This window comes from Molossus molossus, unplaced genomic scaffold (genome assembly GCF_014108415.1).
Source record: "Molossus molossus isolate mMolMol1 unplaced genomic scaffold, mMolMol1.p scaffold_m16_p_1, whole genome shotgun sequence".
In the NCBI taxonomy this organism is placed as follows: Eukaryota; Metazoa; Chordata; class Mammalia; order Chiroptera; family Molossidae; genus Molossus; species Molossus molossus.
This window is the reverse complement of record NW_023425344.1, coordinates 243205752-243219227: the sequence shown is the minus strand read 5'-3', so window position 1 is coordinate 243219227 and position 13476 is coordinate 243205752. Positions and strand designations below refer to the sequence as shown.

The 13476-nt window shown below is 38.9% G+C and overlaps 1 pseudogene; it reads left to right on the top strand.

Annotated features, from left to right (window-relative positions):
• The first annotated feature begins 2274 nt into the window (after positions 1 to 2274).
• On the top strand, positions 2275 to 4078 carry LOC118623630 (annotated as a pseudogene).
• The last annotated feature ends 9398 nt before the right edge of the window (positions 4079 to 13476 follow it).

The window sequence follows — 13476 nt, the reverse complement described above, 5'->3', positions numbered from 1 at the left end:
CTCTCTCTCCCTTCCTCTCTCTCTAAAATCAATGAAGAAGAAAAAATATTTTTAAAAAGAAGTCTAATACTATAAAATATCTATACAGTCCCTGTAAAGTTAGCTTAATAGATCTGATCTATATCTCCCTAATTAAATCTTGGAAACTGAGTCAGACATTTGAGATCAAGATTGTACTAAAAAATTCATTTCATACAGTCATTGTATCTACTTAAGTAAATAGTTTTATAAAACATAAGGAGTACCCTGGCCAGTTTGGCTTAGCGATTGGAGCTTGAGCCTGAGGACCAGAGAGTCCTGGGTTCGGTTCCCGCTAGGGGCACATACCAAAACAACAACAACAAAAACATAAGGAGCATATCAGAAGAAAGTTATTTTTTAAATGCAAAACTATTTAAAGTACATCTATTTTATTCTCGAAAATGCACTATATTGTACGTTCTAAGAAATGGCTCTTGCGTCCTGGCTGGTTTGGCTCAGCGGTTAGAGGGTCAGCCCGCAGACCAGAGAGGTCCAGGTTCGGTTCCCACTAAGGGCACATACCTAGGTTGCACTTTGTCCCTGGCGGTTGTGTGGGTGGCAGCCAATCAATGTGTCTCTCTCACGTTGATGGTTCTCTCTCCTGCTCTATCTGAAGATGAATGCAAAAATGTCCTTGGGTGAGGATTAAAAATAAATAAATAAATAAAAACAGAGACACATTTTATATATATAAAAAAAGAAATGGCTCTTGCAAACGGGATGAAAAGATATTTTGGTCAGTGAAAATAGTTATGCATGTATTTAACCACCTGTATTATACCAACCAGATGCTGATTAAGAGTATAATTATCCAGTTCCTTTTTTTTTTTTTAGAATCTTGTGATTTTATTTTATTTATTTATTTATTTATTTATTTATTTATTTATATTGTTGAAAGTATTACAGATGTCCCTTTCCATTTATCCCTAATTCCATTTTGAACTATGAAGAATTTTAAAACCACAGAGAGCAAAATAATGGTACTATCCATAAAATGAAAGTGGAATTTTGTACAACACACTTAATATTTTTTGAATTGAGACTTAGGGTACTGGAATTCATACATTGATGAATTTTGTTGGGAAAATGTCATGATCCGGGGGGACAAGAATGGCATTTGGCGAGATAATACTTTTGGTCCGTAGCTGCAACATGCTGGTTATTCTCCATTTGGCTGCCCCTCCCCAGCCACATCCAGTTTGTGCACTTCCCTGCCCTGCTGTGCCCTGGGGACTGATTCCCAGGCAGTGTTTCACCCAGGCTCTGTTGCCCTGTGGTTTCTGCTTCTGGGTGGACTTAGTAGGAAGGACACAAGAGATTGTTGAGGGGGAGGAAAAGTTATTTCAGTCTTTTTTCTCTTGTTCTCTTTTTGCCTCAGGGCCGGAGCTCTGAAGGGCGAGTTCCTGGGTAAGCAGTTTGCTGTGGCTGCAGTGCAGGGGTCTAGAGTGGAGTGAGCTGGTGCTGGAATTTGGTATGAACAAATCCTGCAGGCCTTTCATTGTTTTGGGTTTTATTCTGGAGGTAAAGGGATTCATGAAAAGATTTTAAGTAGGGGAATGTGATAACTGGATTTGCCTTTAAAAGATAACTCTGGAAGCATTGTGGGGAAGGATTGCAGAGAGGTGATACTGAAGTAGGGGAGCCCAGTTATTTATTTATTTTTTATCCTCACCCGAGGACATTTTTTGTTCAGATAGAGTGGGAGAGAGAGAGAGCGAGAAACATCGACGTGAAAGGAACACATCAAGTGGTGCCACCCACACGACCCAACCAAGGCCGGGGACAAACTGCAACCGAGGTTCGTGCCCTTAGCGGGAACCCAACCCAGGTCTCTCTGGACTTCAGGCCGACGCTCTAACCGCTGAGCCAAACCAGCCAGGGCAAGGGGAGCCCAGTTATATATGAAGTGTCCCAGACCATACAAGAAATGGAAAATTCTTGAATTAAAGTAGTTTCAGTGAGTATGGAGAAGGAGGGATGGATTCTAAGTACTCCTACCTTCCTGCCCCTCGCAGACAGAAAGGTATCTGTGGATGCCTCCTGGGCTGCTGGAACTCCCCCCGCTACCAGCAGTAATGGGGAGCATCCCAGCTTGGATGTCAGAGAAGGCTGAGTGGGAACCTGGACTTTCACTTCTCCCTGGCAGTAAGGAGGCAGTGCTCCCTTCCCCTGTTGGAAGGGTATCAGAAAAATCCAGACAAAACGAGGGTTTAATTAAGATCTAGAATCTTTTCCCTTGGCAAGATGGAGTATGACTTCACTACTCACATCGCATGCTTTTTGAATCGGCATCTAGTCTTTCTGTTGTTTGAGTTTCTCTCCCTAAAGGAGCTATATAGTGGAAAATAATTACAAGAAAAATTCAGTTTTCTTAGTGATATCAACATGGTAGACTTGGCTATGGACATATGCAAAAAACCTTTATTCTGATGATATCCTTCATGCTTTTTATTATTATTATTTTTTATCCTCACCTGAGGACATTTTCCATTTTTGTTCAGATAGAGTGGGAGGGAGGGAGAGATAGAAACATCGACGTGGAAGGGACACACTGAGTGGCTGTCTCCCACATCACCCCAACCAGGGCTGGGGATGAATTGCAACCAAGATATGTGTCCTTGACTGGAATCAAACTCACGACTCATTGGTCCACAGGCTGACACTTTAACTGCTGAGCCAAACCAGCCAGGGCTATCCTTCATACTTTGAGAGAAAAAAGAACCACAACTGAAACAGCTACAGGCAGAAACAGAACCAATTGTGAAGATGTTTGAAGATCCAGAAACTACAAGACAAATGCAGTCAACCAGGGTTGTTGGATGCTATTTGACTACTTGGTGGACAAGCATGATTTTCAGCAAGACTATTTAGATACTACAGGTATGCAAAATTCCAGTATGAATGTGGGCATTACTCTGGAGCAGCAGAATAGCTTTACTTTTTTTAAGTGTTTCTCCCAGCAATGGATAGAAATGCTTGGAGTTCACTCTGGGGAAAACTGGTCTCTGAAACTTAATACAGAATTGGGATGCAGCCACAGAAGGCCTTTTATGGTTAAAAGAGACTATAGGTAATAATTCTGTGAATTCTTTACTCCAGTCTCTCCAGTCTCTTCAGCAGCAAACATAACTCATTCACTGGTCTCTCTTTGTTTTCTTCAACCACCCTACAGGTGCAATAACATTATTGATCTCTTCCTTTATTGGCCACAATATCCTAATGCAAATTGGACGATGTGTCCACATATTCCTTGATATTTGACTACAGTAGTCATAACAAACAAAGAAGTTTGAAAACATCAGCTGGTGCTAAAAGATCTAATCTAAGTTATTCAACAGAGAGTCTTACACATATAAAGACCCAGTTAAAGAGTTTGTTGAATGCTTATATGTTAACGTGGACTTTGATGGGGCTCAGCAGAAGCTGAGGGAATGAGAAACTGTGCTGGTGAATGACTTTTTCTTGATGGCTTGTCTTGAGGATTTCATTAGAAATACCTGTCTCTTCATATCTGAGACTTTCTGTCACATCCAACAGTGTATCATCATTAACATGTTTGCAGATGAACTGAACATGGCTCCAGAAGAAGCTGAAAGGTTGATTGTACATTTGATTAGAAGTGTAACACTGGTCTGGCCGGTGTGGCTCAGTGGATTGTCTCATGGATTGAGAGGTCCCTGTTTGATTCCCAGTTGAGCACATGCCCACGTTGTGGGCTTGACCCCCAGAAGGGGGCATGCAGGAGGCAGCTGATTGATGTCTCTCTCACATTGATGTTTCTATTTGTCTCTAAAAAAATAAAATAAAAACTTTTTTTTTTTTTAACTTAAAAACATAAAAATGCAAGACTGGATGCAAAGATTGTTTCTAAATTAGGTCATGTGGTTATGGGTGACAGTGCACTCTCACCCTATCAGCAAGTGATTGAAAAGACCAAAAACCTTCCATTTAGAAGACAGATGTTACCATAAATATTGAGAAGAAACTTAATCAGAATACTAGGTAAGAGGCTCCCAACTGGGCAACTCAAGACCTGGTGTCTAATGAAAAACTGTAAAGAAAAGAAAAAAAAATCTATAAAGATAAAATAATAAAACCATTGTATGAAGGGTGACATACATTTTAGAAACAAGATGTGGAGTATGAATTTTGGAGAACTTGAATAAAATTGGCTGTTTCAAAAAAACAAAAAAGATCCAGAGTCGCATAACATATTACCTAAAATGTCCCAGATTCAATGGAAAAATCATTATCATTTCAAGAACCAGGTGCAATTCAACTTTAAAGAAAAATACAATAAATAGATGCCAACACTGAGATGACAGAGATGTTAGAATTTTCAGACAAACTTTATTAAATAATTATCATAAAAATGCTTCAACTAGCCCTGGCTGGTTTGGCTCAGCGGTTAGAGCGTCGGCCTGCGGTACAGAGAGACCCGGGTTCGGTTCCCGCTAAGGGCACGTACCTCGGTTGCAGTTTGTCCCCGGCCCTGGTTGGTCGTGCGGGTGGCAGCCACTCGATGTGTCCCTTCACATCGATGTTTCTCTCTCTCTCTCTTCCTCTCTCTCCCTCCCGCTCTGTCTGAACAAAAAATGGAAAAATGTCCTCGGGTGAGGATTAAAAAAAAAAAAAAATGCTTCAACTAACAATTACAAATACATTGGAAACAAATGAAAAGAATAGAAAGTTTCAGCAAAGAAAGGGAAAGTATAAAGTATCAAGTAGAAATTTTTAGAAGTGAAAAATACAGTAACTGAAATAAAAAACTTAATGGAGGAATTTGAAAGCAGACTCTAGGAGACAGAGGAAAGGATCAGTGAACTTGAAGATAAAACAAGATTTAACCAATCTGAACCACAGAGAAAAATAGGCTGGAAAAAAAAAAAATGAACAGAGCCCAGAGACCTGTGGGGTTATAACAAAAGATCTGACATCCATGTTATTGGAGAATCAAAAGGAGGGTAGAAAGAAGGCAAGCCTGAAAAAATGCTCAAAGCTGAAAGCTCCTCTAATATGGCAAAATACATAAACCCTGAGATTTATTTATTTTTTATTTTTTATTATCCTCACCCAAGGACATTTTTGCATTTATCTTCAGATAGAGTGGGGAGGGGAGAGAGAGAGAGAGAGAGAGAGAGAGAGAGAGAGAGAGAGAGAGAGAAACATCAATGTGACAGAGCTACATCGACTGGCTGCCACCCGCACAACCCCAACTGGGGCTGGGGACGAACTGCAACCAAGGTATGTGCCCTTAGCAGGAACCGAACCCAGGACCTCGGGCCGACAATCTAACTGCTGAGCCAAACCGGCCAGGGCAAATCCTGAGATTTAAGAAGTTGAGTGTACTCCAAACAGAATAAGCCTAAAGAAATTCACACCATTTACATTATAGTGAAACTTATGAAAACTAAAACAAGGGAAAAGTCTTGAAATCAGGGGAGAGAAATACCACCTTAACTATAGGGAGAAAAACAATTTCCATAATAGCAAATTACTTATCATAAGCCACAGAGGCCAGAAGGAAGTGGCAAAATAAATTGCCCGCAAAACAAATACCAAGATAGACCATATCCTGGACCATAAAACAGACCTCAACAAATTTAAAATAATTGAAATCATACAGAGTGTGTTCTCAAAGCACAAGGAAATCAAACTAAAATCAATAACAGAAAGATTTAACAGGGAAGTCTCCAACACTTGGAAACTAGACAACATGTTTATAAATAACCCATGTGTTAAAGAGGAAGGTCCAAGAGAAATTTTTAAAAAATGAACTGAATGAAAATAAGAACACATTATTTTAACAACACATTAAAAATGAACTGAATGAGCCCTGGCCGGTTTGGCTCAGCGGTTAGAGTGTTGGCCCAAGGACCAAAAGAGTCATGGGTTCAATTCCGGTCAAGGGCACATACCTCGGTTGTGGTTCGGTCCCTGGCCCTGGTCGGGATCGTGCAGGAGGCAGCCAGTCAATGTGTCTCACATCTGTGTTTCTCTGTCTCTCTCCCTCCCACTCTGTCTGAAGATAAATGGAAAAATATCCTCAGGTGAGGATTAAAAAAATAAGTAAATAAAAATGAACTGAATGAAACTTAAAAGGTAAATTTTAATATCAAATGAAAATTTGTAGAACACAGCCAAAGCAGTACTGAGGGAAAATCAACAGAATTTAATGTCTATATCAGAAAAAAGGAAAAGTCTCAAATCAATCATCTAGCCTGTAATCCCAAGACCTAGAAAAAGAACAAAATAAACTCACAGCATGTAAGAAAGAGGGAATAATAAACATTAGAGAATAAATTAAAAACAAAAATAATAGAGAAAAATCAATGAAAAACCTGCTGATTTTTTAAAAAGATAAATAAAAATGACAAATCTCTAAAAAGATTTCAAGTATTGCCCTGTGCTCTCTTATTCTTCCCTTAGGAAGACTCAATTTCATTGTATTTCAGATTTCTATTTTTATTATTATTATTATTATTATTTTTATCCTTACCCGAGGACATTTTTTCATTTTTTGTTCAGATAGAGTGGGAGGGAGAGAGAGAGAAACATCGACATGAAAGGGACACATCAAGTGGTTGCCACCCGCAGGACCCAACCAGGATGGGGGACAAACTGCAACTGAGGTACGTGCCCTTAGTAGGAACCGAACCTGGGTCTCTCTGGACCAGAGGCCGATGCTCTAACTGCTGAGCTAAACTGGCCAGGGTGTATTTCAGATTTTCTTACTACTTCTTCTAAGTCTACCGTATCGTCTGTATTCTCCATCTTTTTTGTCTGTCCAATCTAGTTTTCATTCTTTGTTTTTTAACTGGATTACTTAGTTATAACAACCTATGATCCAGTCAACTAACCCTCTCTTTCCTGAAGGAGATCTTCAAATTTATTTCTTAGTTTGCTCTTTTATAGCTTGTACCTGATAAATACAACGCTTGACGACTTCGGTTTCAGTTGGTCATTTCTGCTTCCTTTTGCTCATACAGTCTGATTTTGGGGGGTTCCTGATATTCTTTGGCTGCAGTTCATACATTGAATATGAAAGTTTATTTGTAGAAATAAATCGAGACCAAGAATAGAGGTACTTTATTTCAGAGAAGAGTTACATTTGCCTCCATACAGTTCCTGGGTTACTTCCAATTCAATCACCTGAAAGCAAGTTTAAGGCCTGAGTTACCTTGTCAGCCCTTCTTATTTGAAAATTGGCTGTAATTCTGTGAGGGCTGTTGTACCTCTAGGCCACCTGTCCTATTAGACTGCCTCCTAATGTCCTGGGCTTTGATTCTGTCCTTCTCTCCTATTGGATAATTGGTTTCTCTTTACTTTTGGTTTTATATTTTTCTTATTGTATTGCCATTTTTATGCTAAGATTTTAAACAGTTAGTTGTTTTCACCATATAAATTAGCATTCTGTGATGGAATGACTCATGGTATCTTCTTTCAAAAGTAGCTACAAAGTTCTGCATAGTTAATGTCATCTGAAGAAACAATCCACAATAAAAACTTCATTTGATAATATCTGGAAATATTATAACTTGTCATCAGAGAGTAAAACATATTTGAATCGAAAATATAATAGTTATTTCTTATGTGTTTTTTTATTAGGAAAAATAAATATAAACAACTATGGAAGACTAGAAAATTTAAAAGCAGGTAATATCCTAGAAACTCATCATGAAGCAGTGTAACTAAGGTATGTATGAGTTTTCTAGAGCTACAGTAATAAATGACCACACACTGGGTGGTCTGGAGCAACAGAAATTCATCTCACAGTTCTGGAGGCCGGAAGTCCGAAATGGAGCTGTTAGCAGAGTCATACTCCTTCCAGAGGCTCCAGGGGGGGAAATATGTTCCTGGCCTTTGTAGCTTCTGGTGGCTGCAGGTGTCCCTTGGCTTGTGGCTGCATCATGCCTTTCTCTGCCACCATGGTCACATTGCTTCCTCTTCTTCTGTGTCTTCTGTTTGTCTGTCAAATCTCTCCCTCCGTCCCTCCCTCGCTCCCTCTGTCCTTCCCTCCCTCCCTTCCTTCCTTTGTAAATTCTCACCTGGGGATATTTTTCCATTGCTTTTTCTTTTCTTTTAGATAGAGTGGAAGGGAGGGAGGGAGGGAGAGAGAGAGAAACATCAGTCTGAGAGAGGCACATCTATTGGTTGCCTCCTGCACGACCCTACTGGGGTCGGGGATTGCACCTGCAACTGAGGTATGTGCCCTTGACTGGGAATGGAACCTGCAACCCTTTGATCCATGTGCCAGCACTCACTGGCAACTGAGTGGGTTGTCTTTCTTTTATAAGAATACTTGTGATGACATTTAAAGCTCATTCAGATAACCCAGAACAACCTCCCCATCTCAAAATCCCTAACTTAATTACATCTGCAAAGGCCTTTCTCTCCAAATAAGGTAACATTCACAAGTCCCAGGAAGTAGGACATGGATCTATATTTTAAATATGTGTGTGTGTGTGTGTATACACACACATACATACATATTTTTTTTTAATAGAGAGATGAAAGGAGAGGGAGAGAGAAAGAGAAACATCAATGTGGGAGCAGAACATCAATCAGCTCTCTCCTGAATGCCCCTCTACTGGGGATCTAGCCCACAACACCAGCATGTGCCCCAACCTGGAATGGCACCAACAACCTTTTGGTGCATGGTCCAATGCTCAACCAACTGATCCACACCACCCAGGGCGTGGATCTATGTTTTTAAGGGCCACCATTGACCCCACTACTGGTGATATGTAAAATAAATATAGTTATTCTTATGATAATATCTTAAGAGCAATAGTAGTCATTAAAAATCATTTTGAATATTATCATTATTTTCTGTCTAGTTAACTTGAAAGTTTTAAAAAGTCTTTCTCTAGGCCCTGGCTGGGCAGCTCAGTTAGTTAAAGCGTCATCCCAGATATGCCAAGGTTGTGGGTTGGATCCTTGGTCAGGGCACATATAAGAAGCAACCAATGAATGCATAAATAAGTGGAACAACAAATGATGTTTCTCTCTCTCTCCACCACCTTTTCTCTCTCTCTAAGATCAATAAATAAAATTCAAAAAGTCTTTCTCTACATTAATAGTCCTGAAGGGTTTTACATATCAAAAAAAAAAAAAAATAACCTGATATTTACATTACTAATTTATTTGGACTGAGTTTACTTACATTTCTTTTTTTTTTACTCCTCACCTGGGGACATTTTTCCATTTTTTGCACAGATAGAATGGGAAGGAGAGAGAGGAAGAGAGAGAGAGAGGGAAACATCGATGTGAAAGGGACACATCAAGTGGCTGCCACCTGCACGACCAACCAGGGCCGGGGACAAACTGCAACCGAGGTACATGCCCTTAGCGGGAACTGAACCCGGGTCTCTCCGGACCGCAGGTGGATGCTCTAACCGCTGAGCCAAACCGGCCAGGGCTACTTACATTTCTTACCAGCAGTGTTTTGACCATGTTGGAACCACTAGTCTCAGTGTATTCTCCTATTCCAATCACTTACAGGAATAGAATATCTGGAAACAAAATGCAGGTTTTAATATAACGCCAGATGCTTTTCAAATTCAAGACAATTGTTTATATGAATCATTCAGGTGATAACATTTTGTAACCAAGACAAGTGATGCTGAATTCTGGGGAACTATCATAACTGAACTACATTTAATGTCAACTAAGGAAGAGAAAGTTCAATATATAAAAAGTTTTGACTGTAAGGATATCTTTAGGACTATTTAAATGAATAAATAAAGGTTATTATTCTTTTTTTTTAGGAAACAGTATATTGAGTGCTAAACATTAGCAAATTTTAAGGTCAAATAGAATGTTGATTAGCTAGAAATTGAATGCTAAACATGAATTAACTGCTAAGATTAAATAGAATCCTGCTTATAAATACCAATTTATAAATGATTTCTTAAGCAATATTAACATGTCATTTAGCAGTCTAAATTATATAGTCATAGTAATATATAATCACTAATTCACTGATGATCCTAAATGAAAAACCCAATAAATGCATAGTGAGCAAATGTGTTCAGAAGTTGCCATCTTTTTTAGTAGCTTATGAGAGATAAAAATGTATGTTCAGCAACTATTTGAATACTTGAAAATTTTGATATTTAACTTAACATTTTACAGTTAATTTACTTAAAAAGAAAAAACTCCCGGAAAGATTCTCTGGAAATATTGTAACTTCTGAAGAGGAATTTAATTTATATGTAAAGTTCATGGGATTCTTTCTAAGGTGATCACACTTCACATTCTCTGGGGGTATGATGCTTCCAAGGATAAAGGGGTTTTCACAATTTCATACCTTGTAAGTCTTCTGTGAAAAAGTGACTAGTACTTTATTATTTTACAGTTTTCATCAATTGGCCTAACAAAATTGAGGAAGCACTTTTAAGAATAAAAATATACGCAGACAAGAAAAAGCTAGAGTTGCTCAGCATGACTAAACCAGTATTACAAGAAATGTTAAAGGGCCCTGGCCGGTGTGGCTCAGTTGGTCCTGTACACTGAAAGGTCTCGGGTTCAATTTCCGGTGTGGGCACATACCTAGGTTGTGGGTTTGGTCCTGGTTGGGACACCTACAGGAGGCAACTAATCAGTGTTTCTCTCTCATATTGATGTTTATTTTTCTCTCTCTCCCTACCCCCTCTCTAAAAATCAATGAAATTGTCCTCAAGTGAGGATGATGGTAATAACTACATTCCTATCAATAAAAACTTTAAGTGTAAATGGATTAGTTTCAATCAAAAGACATAGAGTGACTAGATGGATAAGAAAACAAGACTCATACATATTCTGTCTACAGGATACCCACTTCAGATCAAGACACACAGACTGAAAGTAAAGGGATAGAAAAAGATATTTCATGCAAATGGAAATGAAAAAAAAAAAAAAAAAGCTGCAGTAGCAATACTTATATCAGACAAAATTTACTCTAAAACAAAGGTTATAGCCCTGGCTGGTAGCTCAGTTGGTTAGAACATTGTCCCGATACACCAAGGTTGAGAGTTAGATCCCCAGTCAGGCAAATACAAGAATCAACCAGGGAATGCATGAATATGTGGAACAATAAATCAATATTTTTCTCTTCCCCTTCCTCTCTCTCTCTCGCTCTAAAATCAGTGAATAATTATTTTATTTTATTATTTTTAAAATTCTCACCTGAGGATATTTTTCCATTTATTTTCAGATAGAGTGTGATGGGAAGAGGAGGGGAAAGAGAGAGTGAGAGAAAGAGAAACAGTGATGTGAGCGAGAGACATGGATTGGTTGCCTCCTGCATGACCCCGACCAGGGGAATGAACCGCAGACGAGGTATGTGCCCTTGACCAGAATCAAACCCACAACTCTTTTGGTCAAAAGGCTGACGCTCTAACCACTGAGCAAAACAAGCCAGGGCAATGAATAATAATTTTTTTAAAAAAGGTAGAGCAAGAGACAAAGAAGGACTCATTAATTCCACTTCTGGGTATTTATCCTAAGAAACCCAAAACACTAATTTGAAAAGACACATGCATGTCTATGTTTATTGCAGCATTATTTACAATAGCCAAGATAGGGAAGCAACCTAAGTGTCTATTGAAAGACAAATGGTACATATACAGAATGGAATATTACTCAGACATAAAAAAAGAATGCAATCTTGCCATTTGCAACAACACGGATGGACCTAGAGGGTATCAAGCTAAGTGAAATAAATCAGAGAAAGACAAATAGCATATGATTTCACTTTTATGTTAAATCTAAAACAAAACAAAACAAATGAATAAATAAAACAGAAACAAACTCATAGATACAGAAAACATTTTGATGTTTGCCAGATGGGAGGGGTGAAGGGGGGTTGGGTGAAAAGGGAGAAGGAATTAAGATGTGCAGATTGCCAGTCATAAAAACAGTCATGGGGATGTAAAAAAATATAGCATAGAGGATATAGAATAAAAGACTAAAAATAAATACAATCATAGGTGGTTACAATGGGCTTGAAACCCAGAAGTTATGAAATCCAAGTGTCTCATTTTACTGATGAAGAAAATGAGATGGAGAGAAGCTTAGTACTCACCCAAGGTTCTCATAGCTGGGAAGAGAGAAGTTGAAGCTTGAAGGTGGGGCTCTGAACCCTAAATTCAGTGTTCTTTCTACTATGAAAAGCTGCCTCATAGCCCTGGCTTGTTTGGCTCAGCGGTTAGAGCGTCGGCCTGTGGTCCAGAGAGACCCAGGTTCGGTTCCCGCTAAGGGCACGTACCTCCGTTGCAGTTTGTCCCCGGCTCTGGTTGGTCGTGCGGGAGGCAGCCAGTTGATGTGTCCCTTTCACGTTGATGTTTCTCTCTCTCTCTCTCCCTCCCACTCTATCTGAACAAAAAATGGAAAAATATCCTCTGGTGAGGATAACAAAAAAGCTGCCTCATAGAAAAGATTTATAGCTTTTACCCTTCAAATAACAAAATAATGATAAACAAGCTATATTGTTAAGAGCATATTATAATACATACATGAATGTTAAGAATATTCTGTTTGTTAATTTTTTAAAAGTCATAGTTTCTTATTGCTTCTTAATAGGATATATAAATGGAGGGAATGTCAAATCTTTTTTAAAAGTAAAAAAAAAAAAAAAGATTTTATCATCCTACCATAGTTTAGAACAGATTTACATTTTAACAGAATGTGGATTCAATATGACAGTTTTGCTATCCACCAAGTGTTTAATATTGGGATTCTACTCATACTAGATCATTAAAAGCTAAAACCTCATAAATAGTCCTAAATAATACAATATAATATTTTTTTTCAAAAATCATAGGGTTACAAGCATGGGTATCTTTCACTTTATCTTCTGTCTTTATAATAGAGATTCACAACTAATGGATCATATGCTTAAAGGATTCACAAGATAATTTGCATGACATGATCAGGACTGCTCTAGGTCAAATTGTAAAGTGTCCAAATTACTCTTTTTTGAGAAAAAATATGTCTTTATTGATTTTTTAGAGAGAGAGGAAAGGAGAAGGAGAGAGAAACATCGATGTGAGAGAGAAACATCAATCTGCCTTCCACATGCCCCCTACCAGGGATAGAGCCGGCAACCCAGGCATGCGCATCGAACCAGGACCTCTCAGTCCATGGGGCGGTGCTTAATCTACTAAGCCACACTGGCCAGGCCCAAATTTTTTATACGTTTTCATTCTTCCATCTTCCCTTAGTGTCTCTCTTTTTAATGTAATTTTTTTTTTTTAATCCTCACCCGAGGACATTTTTCCACTTTTTGTTTAGATAGAGTGAGAGGAAGAGGGAGAGAGAGAGGAACATCGACGTGAAAGGGACACGTCAAGTGGCTGCCACCCGCACGACCCAACCAGGGCCGAGGACAAACTGCAACCGAGGTATGTGCCCTAAGCAGGAACCGAACCCGGGTCTCTCTGGATCGCAGGCCGACGCTCTATAACTGCTGAG